The sequence below is a fragment of the Mustela lutreola genome, chromosome 15 (assembly GCF_030435805.1).
Source record: "Mustela lutreola isolate mMusLut2 chromosome 15, mMusLut2.pri, whole genome shotgun sequence".
Classification (NCBI taxonomy): domain Eukaryota; kingdom Metazoa; phylum Chordata; class Mammalia; order Carnivora; family Mustelidae; genus Mustela; species Mustela lutreola.
This window is the reverse complement of record NC_081304.1, coordinates 5,648,379-5,661,043: the sequence shown is the minus strand read 5'-3', so window position 1 is coordinate 5,661,043 and position 12,665 is coordinate 5,648,379. Positions and strand designations below refer to the sequence as shown.

Sequence of the window (12,665 nt, the reverse complement as noted above, 5' to 3'; positions counted from 1 at the left end):
TCCCCTTCTCCTTCTCTTTTCCCTCGCCTGCCCCTCCCCTTCTGTTTTAAGGAGAGAACTATGAGTGTTTATACAGCTGGGGGGAAAAAGGAGCCGAAAGAAAGAGGCAAATGAAGGTGCTAGAGAAAGGATAATTGAACAGCAGCTCAGTTATTCCACAAACATTTACCAGACATCTGCGGTGTGCCAGGCACTTCGTTAATCAATAGTGACACAAAGATGAATAAGACGCAGTCCTTGGACTCGAGGGACTCCCAGGAAGAGAAATGACACGCAAATAGATAATGCTATTACCTATACGAAGCCTAGTGACAGATATGTCCAGTCTCTATACAGAATCACATGCGAAGAAATATTAGTTGGCATCTAAAAATAATCGCAAAGCAACTTCATTTTTTTTTAAGATTTTATTTATTTCTTTGACAGACAGAGATCACAAGTAGGCAGAGAGGCAGGCAGAGAAAGAGGAGGAAGCAGGCTCCCTGCTGAGCAGAGAGCCCGAGGTGGGGCTCGATCCCAGGACCCTGAGATCATGACCTGAGCGGAAGGCAGAGGCTTTAACCCACTGAGCCACCCAGGAACCCTGCAAAGCAACTTCAAATCTCATTGCAATCTCTTGAGGAAGATGCCAAAGGGGGAATTACATAGATGATTTATAAGAAACCTTCTTGGGATGCCTGTGTGGCTCAGTGGGTTAAGTGATTGCCTTCGGCTCAGGTCATGATCCTGGAGTCCCAGGATCAAGTCCCCAGCTCTGCGGGGAGTCTGCTTCTCCCTCTGACCTTCTCCCCTCTTGTGCTCTCTCTCTCTCTCAAATAAATCTTTTAAAACAACAAAAACAACAACAAAAACCCATCTGCTCTCATCAGCTGGAAATTCCTCTTCCTATCCAAAGTAAACCAAATTATTCAAGACTTGGCCCTTCAATCCTACCTTTTTCCTATTATTCTGATGATCTGGGAACCTAATAGGCACAGACAGAACCTTCCTTAGCAGGTGAAAGGAAAAGTAGAGACTGTGGATATTCACACATGATCATTATTGCTACTACTATTAGTATTTATGGCATGATAGATCTTCTTTATTGTAATTTAAAAAAATTTTTTAAAGATTTTATTTATTTATTTGACAGACAGAGATCACAGGCAGGCAGAGAGGCAGGTAGAGAGAGGAAGGGAAGCAGGCTCCCTGCGGAGCAGAGAGCCCGATGTGGGGCTCGATCCCAGGACCCTGGGATCATGACCTGAGCCGAAGGCAGAGGTTTAACCCACTGAGCCACCCAGGCGCCCCTATTGTAATTTTTTAAAAAGATTTTTATTGGGGCGCCTGGGTGGCTCAGTGGGTTAAAGCCTCTGCTTTTGACTCAGGTCGTGATCCCAGGGTCCTGGGATCGAGCCCCACATCGGGCTCTCTGCTCAGCAGGGAGCCTGCTTCCCCCTCTCCCTCTGCCTGCCTCTCTGCCTACTTGTGATCTCTCTCTGTCAAATGAATAAATAAAATCTTTAAAATTAAAAAAAAAAAAAAAAAGATTTTTATTTATGGGGCGCCTGGGTGGCTCAGTGGATTGGGCCGCTGCCTTCAGCTCGGGTCATGATCTCCGGGTCCTGGAATCGAGTCCCACATCGGGCTCTCTGCTCAGCGGGGAGCCTGCTTCCCTCTCTCTCTCTCTGCCTGCCTCTCCGACTACTTGTGATTTCTCTCTGTCAAGTAAATAAATGAAATCTTTAAAAAAAATAAAAATAAAGATTTTTATTTATTTAAGTGATCTGTACACCCAATGTGGGGCTCAAACTTACAGCCCTGAGATCAAGAGTGACATGATCTCCTGACTGCGCCAGCCAGGCATTCTAGTTTTATCGTAATTTTAATTTTTCGAATATTTATTAATTATTTTTAAAAGATTTTATTTATTTGAGAGAGAGAGCACAAGCCGGGTGGCAGAGGGAGAGAGACAAGAGGTTCCACGTTGAGTGGGGAGCCTGACAGAAGGCTCGATCCCAGGACCCTGAGATCATGACCTGAGCCAAAGGCAAAAGCTCAACTAACTGAGCCACCCAGGCAGTTTTTATTTTTTAAAAATATTTATTTATTTATTTGGTGGGGGGCAGAGGGAGACTTTCTCCTGAGCCCAGAGCCTGACTTGGGGCTTGAGGCCATGACCCCAAGATCATGACCTGAGCTAAAATCAAAAGTCAGATGCTCAGGCACCTGGGGGACTCAGTGGGTTAAGTCTCTGCCTTCGGCTGGTCATGATCTCAGGGTCCTGGGATAGAGTCCCGCATCGGGCTCTCTGCTCAGCAGGGAGCCTGCTTCCCTCTCTCTGTGCCTGCCTCTCTGTCTACTTGTGATCTCTGTCAAATAAATAAATAAAATCTTAAAAGAAAAAGTCAGATGCTTAACGTATTGTACTACCCAGGTTCCCCTTAAGTTGAAGTATATATATACATATATATATATATTTCACATACACATATGAATTACATGTGTATATTTCATATACACATATGGATATATGTGTAACATATATATTATATATATAATAATGAATTATTATTACTATCTTCCTGTCAAAGACAAAAAACGACGTGGTAAGGAAGTGATACAGTTATCTGAGGGAATGAGGAGCAAACAGAGAGGACCATCATCAAGGGTGATAGGGAGTTAGCCAGGAAGAAAGGAGGGGAGAGGCATTTCAGGCCCAGTGAGCAGGATATGCCGAGGCCTGGGGATGGGAGATAGTATGTGAGGCTGAGGGGGGCGGGAGGGACTGAGGCTATCCATGGGGAAAAGAAGAGGGGGTCTGTGTTTTTTGGAGGAACATTAAGGAAGAAATAGAAGTAGGTGAGAAATCTCCACTGGAAGGCCTTGGTTTCTGCATTGAGCTTATTATTTTTTTAAAGATTTATTTATTTATTTGAGAGAGGGGGAGGGGCAGACGGTGAGGGAGAAAGAGAATCTCAGGCCAGCTCCACGGAGAGCACAGAGCCCAAAGTGAGCCCACGACCCTGAGATCATGATCTGAGCTGAAATCAAGAGTTGACTACTTAACCGACTGAACCACCAAGGTGCCCCTTGCCTCAAGGTTATTTTCGTACGGAGACAGAAGAGGCTCCAGAAAAATAAAGGATTTGCTAGACAGCCATCAAGACATGGCCACAGGGACCTCAGAGCTGCAGAAAGTCTTGCCAGAGTGCACTCAGACTAGGTGCACTGGCCTGTCTTGACTTGATTGGATTTACTTCTTCAGCAACGTTTTATGGCCGGAGGTATGGACAGAGGGGATGGTCAGAGGGTGGAGGACCGTAGCACAGCCTCTGAAACTGGTAGGCACAGAGTTTAAGTTTGTTGAGTCATTGTCCTAAAACCCAGTGGAGCAGAGAAACGAGTGTGGCCAGAGGCGACTGGGGTACAAGGTGGAGCAGGGCAGGATGACTATGTTACATTTGTTTACCTTCCATTGTAGCCATGGAAACCTTTGGGGATGAAGGGGAAAGACAGACACATGGCACAGGCAATTGGCCAGTTCAATCCAGCAAACATTTACCTGGTACAGGCTTGGAGTGAGGTGCTGTGGGGTCTGCCAGGATAAGTCAGCTGCCTTTAGGGTGTTTCAGGTCTTATAAAATTCCTTTTGTGAAGGTGGCGATGGAGACACAAAGAGACATAGCACTGCAGAGAGAGAATTTCAATGACTGAAAGCCAGGGAAGGCTTTGGGGCAGAGAGCATTGGAGGTGAATTTTCAGCATGGCCATGTATTTGAAGGTTGGTTTTATTGGTAGTTAGGAATCTTCAAAGGGTAGGAACCTCTTGGGCAAAAGTGCAGAGGTGGAGGGCCCCAGATGCACAGATTAGAGCATTTAGGAGATGGTCAATTTATGTGGCTACAGGAATAGCTTAGCCTGTGGGGAAATAGCCTGGAAACATATGTCTGAGTTGATTTATGAGGGACTTTGAATGTCCGGCAGAGAGCTCTCAGAGATCGCCCTGTAAAGAGATACACCCATTTGCAAAGATAAACTGCAGATTTTTGCGTGCGGAAAGGTGACATGATTCTATCACTGTTCTAAGCACTCCTACAACTGTTGAAACATACAAGATTAGATACCAAAATAGCTTCCTGTTCAGCTGAAAATGACATAATTAAATTCATTAATAGGGGAAAGGGACTCTTCCTTCCCAGGGCCAGCCATGACCCCCTTCCGATTTTATAAACAGATTGAAAAACAAGACGCAAAAAACCAAGTCTCCAGATTTCCATCTCTGGGAAAACTGAAGTAAATACTGACACAGGCTTGTTTTGTTTTCCCAAGAGAGCGCTCCCAAGCGATTTCTCTAATTATCTAGAAAAAAAAATTTTTTTTTAAACTTGTTTTTCCCTTTAGAGTACAGCTGAGCTGAAGGGAAAACTGAAGTATTGCCTTAGGTTCTCCAGCTTTGGTTTGGCTGCAGTATTAGTCCCCGAGGGACGCTCTCCGAGGTGTCTAAGCTAGGTGTCCCTAGACGTTTGCTCACAGCAACAAGAGGGGCGCTTAGAAGAAGTGGGAGATACTGGCGTTCTACAAAAGGGCTGATTTTAAAAAGAAAAAAGGCGGCTTGGGCGCGGTTCTTTTTAGTATAGGAAAAGTAATTGAGGTGGAAGCCGTTGCCTTCGCCTCTCGTCAGGACCTCTGCACCTGAAAGCATCAGAGTAACACACCCATGGAGGGACAGTGGGTCCCTACTCTCCCGCCCTTCTCACTCGGCCTTTAATTCCGCCAGTCTCCCAGAGGGACTGTTTCAGCTACAGCCTAGCGCGCCCCACAGCCAATAAGAATCCAGGACTCTCCACCCGTCTCGGATTCCCACCAATCGGCGTCCAGAACTTTAGCCTGCTAGCGGCGTCTTGGTTGTCAGAGAAGGGAGGGAAGCCCCCTTAGAGTTGCCAGCAAAGGACATGGCCGCGGCCCCTGGAGGAGGGGACGCGAAGTGAGGAGGGGGCAGGGAGGGAAGAGGACGCGGGAGAGGAAGACAGCCCCCCGGGCCCCGGTAAGTACGAGAAGGCCCGTGGCCCGAAGCAAGGGGAGCAGGGAAGCAAGGGGACATGGGGCTCGGCCTCCCACGCCCTCCGGATGCTTGGCCAAGGAGAGAGGAGTCTGGGGTCTGCACCCAAGAAATGGCCCCGGGGGATCTCTTCGAACGGGGAGTCAAGGGACGGGCTCTGGCCTCCAGCTCCTGGCCGTTTCCTTTCCCCAGGTGCTCACACCTGCCCTTGGGGCCCGGCTTGGCCCCTTGGGGGTCCCACGTCAGATCGAACCCTCCTGCCAACAATGAATCCCTGTCCCAAGGTTGTGGTGTCTGGGCCCTGGTTCAGGGGGCTTCCAGCGCCGACGCCCAGCATACTTACAGGTCTCTGGGGTCCCGCACCCCCCGCCCCAGTTCAGACCGTTGTGCCCCTTGCGAGCTCTCAGCTGCTGCCCGGGCCCTCGTGCTGACCCTGTCCGGCCGGATGGAGCCGAAGGGCCTTAAACCTGAGCGGCGAAGGAGCAGTCGGAGTGCGCCCTGCCTTTTTTTTTTTTTTTTTTTTTTCCTTCCGTATTTCCACAAACGTTTAAAGACTCCTTAGAAGCAACTGTAGGAACACACTTGTCATCCTGCAAACCGACTGATGTGCTGTGCGCTGTGCCGTCCTTCCCCTGCCGCACACCCCTAAAGTCCGGTCTGGCAGCCCCCCGCGTGGCGCCGTGCGAGCCCCTGCCGGCTGCCCGGGGCCAGATGCCAGGGAAACCCTGCCCTCCTTTCATTGGTGTGGAACCACGGGCTGCCCTTCGGCGTGTTCGTCGGTTTGGTCACGTGCTGCTACAGCCCACCCTCGCTTCCGAGTTTTTGTGTGGCTCTAGGGGAAAAAAGGAGGGAGCTTTGTACGGAATCTAGTTTTCCTGCAAGCCTGTGATTTTTGCATCAGAGGAGATCAGCGTTTTCTCATGCTTTGTCCAACACACGCAGCTTTAGCCACATGCTTCAGCCATCCCCCGGGTCTTCTGGGACTGGTGGAAGTGGGGAGGGAGGAGTTTTTACGTTTTTATTTCACGAAGGCGGAGAATAACTTTGGGGGAGGCAAAGAGGGCAGGGCCAGAGTCACCTGGAGCCAGGACTGGAACTCTGAAGTCCAGATTCACAAGTTCTTTGTCCACCGGATCAGTTGTTTTCTAGGTATGACTGAGAAGTCAAGTTCCTTAACTTCTCTGAGCTTCTTGTAGAGTGATCTCTTGCATTAGAGATAGGATGTGGAGGCTCTCTGTCTCTAGGTATATATATAGCACGGGGGGCTAGCACTTACTAGGTTTTTGCATTCCTTATATGTAAGTAACCAGCATGTAGTTCCCTGGCTGGTTTCTTGTATTAATATTTATTGTGGTCTTTCTATATATTTGGGGGTGAAATGATTTCAGTGATTCTCATTTGAGAGGGCAGAAAGGCAGGGAGTCCTCCATTTTGGGGGGGACAATTGTAATGTTGTAGTGTTATTAATGGGGGTGGGTTTTGTATAATAACAGTGTGGAGGCAGAAGGAGCTTGAGAACCACGGAAGGAAGAAGAAATGCCATTCTGGTGTGTCTTTATTGTAATCTTGGCAAAAGAAGGGCTGACCTTAGTATTCTAAGAGGTCTATTCTAAGAGGTAGTTTACAATTTTTTAAAAAATGCAATGACACAGGTATAAGTTCATCATCTAGAATCCAGTAAAAATGGTGCTTGGAATAAAAAAGTTTGCAAATCACTCTACAAATCAGAACACATCAGAATGTAGCCTATTATTAACCCTGGAACAGGGGCAGCATGTTCAAATAAAATCCACAAATTCTCTGAAGTCTCATTTTAGCTGGTGTGTTAGCTTTAATTTCCTTGTTCACTGGTTCTTTTTGTTACAACTTCAAATAGAGAAACTGGTGGATACCAAGGAGCAGTGCCTTCACTAGGGAGGCGAAGTACAAATCATCCCCTTGATAATCAGCTGCCAAATAATTGAGAGTTAACTGCCCTTGAACTTCCCCATCCCCTACCCTGCCCCTTGTTTTTGTGGTGACCCGACATCAGAAGATTAGACCGGGAGAGCCAGGGCTGGGCGGTGAGATGGAAGAAAACAGAAAGCCCTTCACATTTCTATTTTGAGGAGTTGCTAGGGAGTGCCAGCTCCAAGTGTTGAGAATCAGCCTTTTGGAAAGCTTAACTCCTACCGAACTAATGAGAAGTGAAGGTCACGATCCTTTTGGTTCTTCCCCACTGCTCCTTCCCAAATGCTGGGCTCGGGAAACCATTTCTATAGGGAAGGGGTGGGCGCTAATGTAAATACTACCTACATGGGAGGCTTTCTTGACCCTTACCTGGTGAGTGGAGGATGAGCTCTTACAACCAGTCCGAGCTGGAAAGACACAGCCTCGAAATCCATTGCTGGTGTCCAAATGAGAAGGTTCCAGGTCATGGTTGGCACTTCTCCACTGGTAAATGTGTGTCAGTATTTTTTATCGTGTTATTGTCTCAGTGGTGTTTCCTTGAGAGTGTCTTTCTTTACCTAGAAGCTAGCCTCCTTTAAAACTATTGTTTGAACCCTGGTTTCCAAGCCTGGATCGGTTTCTTAGTAGCACAGGTGAACTAAAGGGTAGGCCAAAGCTGTAGCAGGAATGTTTTTCTTCCGGAACTGACCCGCCAGCCAGCATGTGTGGTTTGGTGATCAGGGGTTTGTGTAATGATAAGCTATGCCTGTGGCTGCTGAGACAGTAGTAAACAGTGCTGGTCACGTGGCGCAGCAAGTAGGGTAAGGGCCGGCTTTAGAGCCGCCGGGATGCCTGCCTCAAGCTGGGCCCATCAGACGCTGATTGCTTTGTGTTTCCCTAGCCCCAGAGACCCGAGTGGTGGGGAAGTTGGGGGGTGTCCAAGGAAAGGAGACCCTTTCAGGGCTTCAGGCATCCTTTTGGAAACCAGAAATCTCAGCATAATTATATGAACCCAGTTTTCTTAATTTCAGGATCCTTTTGAGAAGGAGGTGCATGACAGCAATATTCCTTAGTAGGGAGGTGAACAGAAAATAGTGGGAGATCCTGGGAAAAGATATACACTGGAGAGAAAATCAAAGGTGTGTTTAAAAGAGCATCGATATCCTTAAAGGGGAGAATATCGTCCAGTCAGGTAAGCCAAAGCTAACAGCTAAATCAGAATCAGAAGTTAGTGATTTTTTGTTATTGTAGTAAAATACACTTAACAAAAAATTGACCATTTTAACCAATTTAGTCCATTAACACTGTTGTGCAGCCATCCATACCAGTCTGGCTCCAGAACTCTTGCATCTGCCCAAACTGAAACTCTGTGCCCGTTAGCACTACATTCTCACTCCCCCTCCTGCCCCCAGGTCCCTGCAGCCACCATTCTACTTGCTGCCTGTATGAGTTTGCTCACTCCAGAAACCTCAATAAGGGGAATCCTACAACGTCTGTCCTTAGTGTAAGGTCATTAAGGTTTATCTGTGTCGTAGCAAATAGCGGCATAGTCTTCCTTTTTAAGGCTGAGTAATATTCCTTTGTATGTGTGAATCACATTTTATTCATCGATTTGTCTCTGGATGGACACTTGGGTTGCTCCCAAGTGTCTCGCCAATTCTCTTGGCGATTGTGAATAATGCAGCTATGAACGTACGTGTTCGCATGGGTGTTGGAGTCCCTGTTTTCACTTCATTTGGACATATATCCAGAAGTGACAGGTTGCTAACTTTCTAAAGATCCATTTGATACATTCACATGCTTTGAAAATCAAAAGGTACAAAAATAGATACAGTCCAGTTTCTCCCCGCCTGCTCTTGTCCTCAGCCACTCAGTTCCAACCTAATATTTTTTTTCTTTTGTGGCTTGTGCTTTTGGTATTAAAGAGATCTAAACCAAAGTCACCGAGTTTGTCTCCTATCTTTCCTTACAGTCTTACATTTAGGTGTAGGATCCATTTTTAGTTAATTTTTGTATAGAGTGCAAGCTGTGTCTCCAAGTTCTTCTTTTTTTTAATCTGATGGTTTGATTTTTCCGGTGCAGTCTGTTGAAAAGACTACCTTTTTTCCACCGAACCCTTTGCAGCCTTCTCAAAAATCAATTGGCCATGTATATCTAAATCTATTTTTGGATTTTCTATTACAGGGTCAATACCACATTGCCTCAATGACTGTAGTTTTATAAACCTTGAAGTCGGGTGGTGAAGACCTTCCAAACTTTCTTCTCTTGGGGTAGTCTGTTCTAAGTGGGACTGAGCATCTATTCTTCTTTTCTTTTTTTAAGATTTTTATTTATTTATTTGACAGAGAGAGATCACAAGTAGGCAGAGAGGCAGGCAGAGAGAGAGGAAGGGAAGCAGGCTCCCTGCTGAGCAGAGAGCCCCATGCGGGGCTCGATCCCAGGACCCTGGGATCATGACCTGAGCCGAGGGCAGAGGCTTAACCCACTGAGCCGCCCAGGTGACCCTGGACTGACCATCTTTTCATGTGTAGTAGCTGCTGGATTTCCTTATCTCCTTGTCTCTCAGGGTTAGAAGACACAGGTAAAGGTTATCTCTTATTTGCTACCTAATGTATTATCTCTATAATTTCCCAGCCTCTGCTTGGATCCGTGCAGTGCCGGGGAGCTCATTGCCCCTCAGGGCAGCCTGTTCCATTTTTGTTTTTTATACAACTCTTATCATGTAAACTTGTGTTGAATCCCGGTCTGCCCCCCTGGTGTAAGTCATTGATAAAAATATTGATTAGGACCCACCAAGGATGGAACCCTGAAGCTTGTTATTAAAAACCTCCCTCCAGCTGAACATCAGTCCATCAGATAGTTCCCTTTGGGCACAGCAACTCAACTGAGTACCATCCACCCCATTGTGTTTTCGGTGGAAAGCACAGCTAATGAATATGGTGTTGGAGGAATTGGAAGGGCAGCGAACTCCTCAGCTCACCCTCAACCTGAACCTTGGGCACCCTCTTAGCTCTTTCTGATGCTGGTTCTGAACTTGGCAGCAGGAAGCATCCATCCCTTTGTTCCCATGGCTACCATGCTGCCTCTGTCTAGAGACTCATCCCGGCAAAAAGATTACTATAATTTTCTTCTACTTTTTCTGCTTATAATTTCTTTCCTTTCCCCCGATCCATTCTCTACCCTCTTAAGATACTGGGACCCGCTCAGGAACCTCCAGGGACTCCCCAGGGTCACTTTGTTTTGGCCTTCATTCATCTGTGCATTTTGGTCCCTGACTCCCCGCTCAGTGTCGCTTCATTTCTTCTCTCTGACTTAACTCTGCTCTAACTGAACATATTAGATCACCATCTTTTTTTTTGGGGGGGGGGGCTTGAACTCACGACGCTGAGATCAAGATCTAAGCCGAGATCAAACGTCAGACACTTAACCAACGGAGCCACCCAGGCGTCCCAGGAAACCATCTTTCAAAAAGGCTCCATGCTTTTCTTCCTTGGTGCCTTTGTTGAGATTTCTAGTTCTTGCTTTGGGTGGTTCTCCCTCTTCCCCGTCTGAAGCTTTCCTAAGTGCACTCTGTGGGCCTTGGCGGTGGCTGCTGCTGCTCCTTTTCTTTCTTCTTTTTAAGATTTTAATTATTTAAGGGCACCTGGGTGGCTCAGATGGTTAAGCATCTGCCTTTGGCTCAGGTCATGATCTCTGGGTCCTGGGATTGAGCCCCGCATCGGGCTCCCCGAGGTATTATTTCCACAGGATAAAATGCACTGACTTAAGGATACAGTTCGAAGAGTTTTGACAAATGTATGCACCCTTGTAACCAGCACCCCCAGTCAAGGTTTTGAACAAAAGACCCCTGTGCCCTTGGCAGCCTTTCCCTCCTGGTGACCCCAGGTAACCCCTCCTCTGCTTATTGTCACTATGGATTAATTTTGCCTGTTCGAAGTTTTATGGAAACGGGGTCGTATGCCGTGCGCACTTCTGTGCTCCTTTTACTCACCAAATGTTTTCCAGATTCAACCACATTGTCATGTGTTTCAGTATCTCATTCCGTCTGGTTGCTGGGCAGAATTCCATTGTATGGGTATACCCCGGTTCATTCACGTGTGAATGGACGCTTGGATCCTTTCCAGCTTGGGGCTGTTTTTGAATAAAGATGCTATGAACATTTGTATACAGTTCTTTTTGAGGAAGTATGCTTTCATTCCTGGGAGATCTAGTGAGTAGATGCTCCGCTTTAAGAGAACTTGCCAAAATGTCTTCCAGAGTGGGTGCACGCGTGATGTTCCCACCAGTTTCTGAGCTCCCCTCCTCACCAACAGGAAATATGGTCAGTCTTTTCCATTGTAGTCATTCTGATGGGTGTGTACGGATACTGGGGGCACTTGGGTAGCTCAGTGAGTTAAGTATCCGACTCTTGATTTCGGTTCAGGTCATGATCTCAGGGTTATGGGATCAATATATTAATATAAATGTTAGGGGCACCTGGGTGACTCAGTGGGTTAAAGCCTCTGCCTTCTGCTCAGGTCATGATCCCAGGGTCCTGGGATCGAGCCCCATATCAGGCTCTCTGCTTAGCAGGGAGCCTGCTTCCTCCTCTCTCTCTACCTGCCTCTCTGCCTGCTTATGATCTCTGTCAAATAAATAAATAAAATCTAAAAAAAAAAAAAATATATATATATATATATATATATATATATATATATAACATATATATATATGTTAGCATTTAACTTAATTATTTAGATATTAAATGTTAATATTAATATTGAGTCTTCCAACCCATGAACATGGCATATCTCTCCATTTATTTAGGTCTTGAATTTCTCTCAACAGTGTACAGGCCTTACATATTTGTTTTTAAAAGCCTTTCCTCGGGGCGCCTGGGTGGCTCAGTGGGTTAAGCTGCTGCCTTCGGCTCAGGTCATGATCTCAGGGTCCTGGGATCGAGTCCCGCTTCGGGCTCTCTGCTCAGCGGGGAGCCTGCTTCCTTCTCTCTCTCTCTCTCTCTCTGCCTGCCTCTCTGCCTACTTGTGATCTCTCCCTGTCAAATGGATGAATAAAATCTTTAAAAAAAAAAAAAAAAGGCCTTTCCTAAATATTTGCTGTATTTCATCATAGCATATAGGAATTTTGTATTTTGACCTTGTAACTTGTAACGTTGCATACTTATTTTATCTCTTAGAATTTTTCCCATATGAGCTAGTCTTCTGCAAATAAATTCTGTTTTACATATTTCTTTGCAATCTCTATACCTTTAATTTATTTGTTCTTCTCCTTACTTTTTTTTAATTTTTTTATTTTATTTTATTTTATTTTTTAAAGTAAGCTCCAGGCCTAGCGTGGGGCTTGAACTCATGACCCCAAGATCAAGAGTCCCATACTCTGCCTGCTAAACCAGCCAGGCACCCCTTTTCTCCTTACTTTTGAGTCTATTCTTTTTTTTTTTTTTTTAAGATATTATTTCTTTATTTGACAGGCAGAGATCACAAGTAGGGGGAGAGGCAGGCAGAGAGAGAGGAGGAAGCAGGCTCCCTGCTGAGCAGAGAACCTGATGCGGGGCTCCATCCCAGGACCCTGGGATCATGACCTGAGCCGAAGGCAGAGGCTTTAACCCACTGAGTCACCCAGGCACCCCTTGAGCCTTTATTCTTCACCTAGGTGGCACTTTGTTCATATTTCTTGTTTCCTGGTGATAGTAATG

At 46.3% G+C, this 12,665-nt stretch overlaps 1 long non-coding RNA gene across 1 annotated transcript in view; it reads right to left on the bottom strand.

Moving 5' to 3' along the window:
• LOC131816788 (uncharacterized) overlaps positions 1-6,583 on the bottom strand; it is a 29,258-nt gene extending 22,675 nt beyond the window's left edge. The window contains exons 1-2 of the long non-coding RNA XR_009348180.1: positions 5,385-6,583; positions 3,545-3,669 (exon numbers count right to left, since the gene is read on the bottom strand). This is a non-coding gene — a long non-coding RNA (uncharacterized LOC131816788). The remainder of the gene's footprint in view (positions 1-3,544; positions 3,670-5,384) is intronic.
• Positions 6,584-12,665: the final 6,082 nt, after the last annotated feature.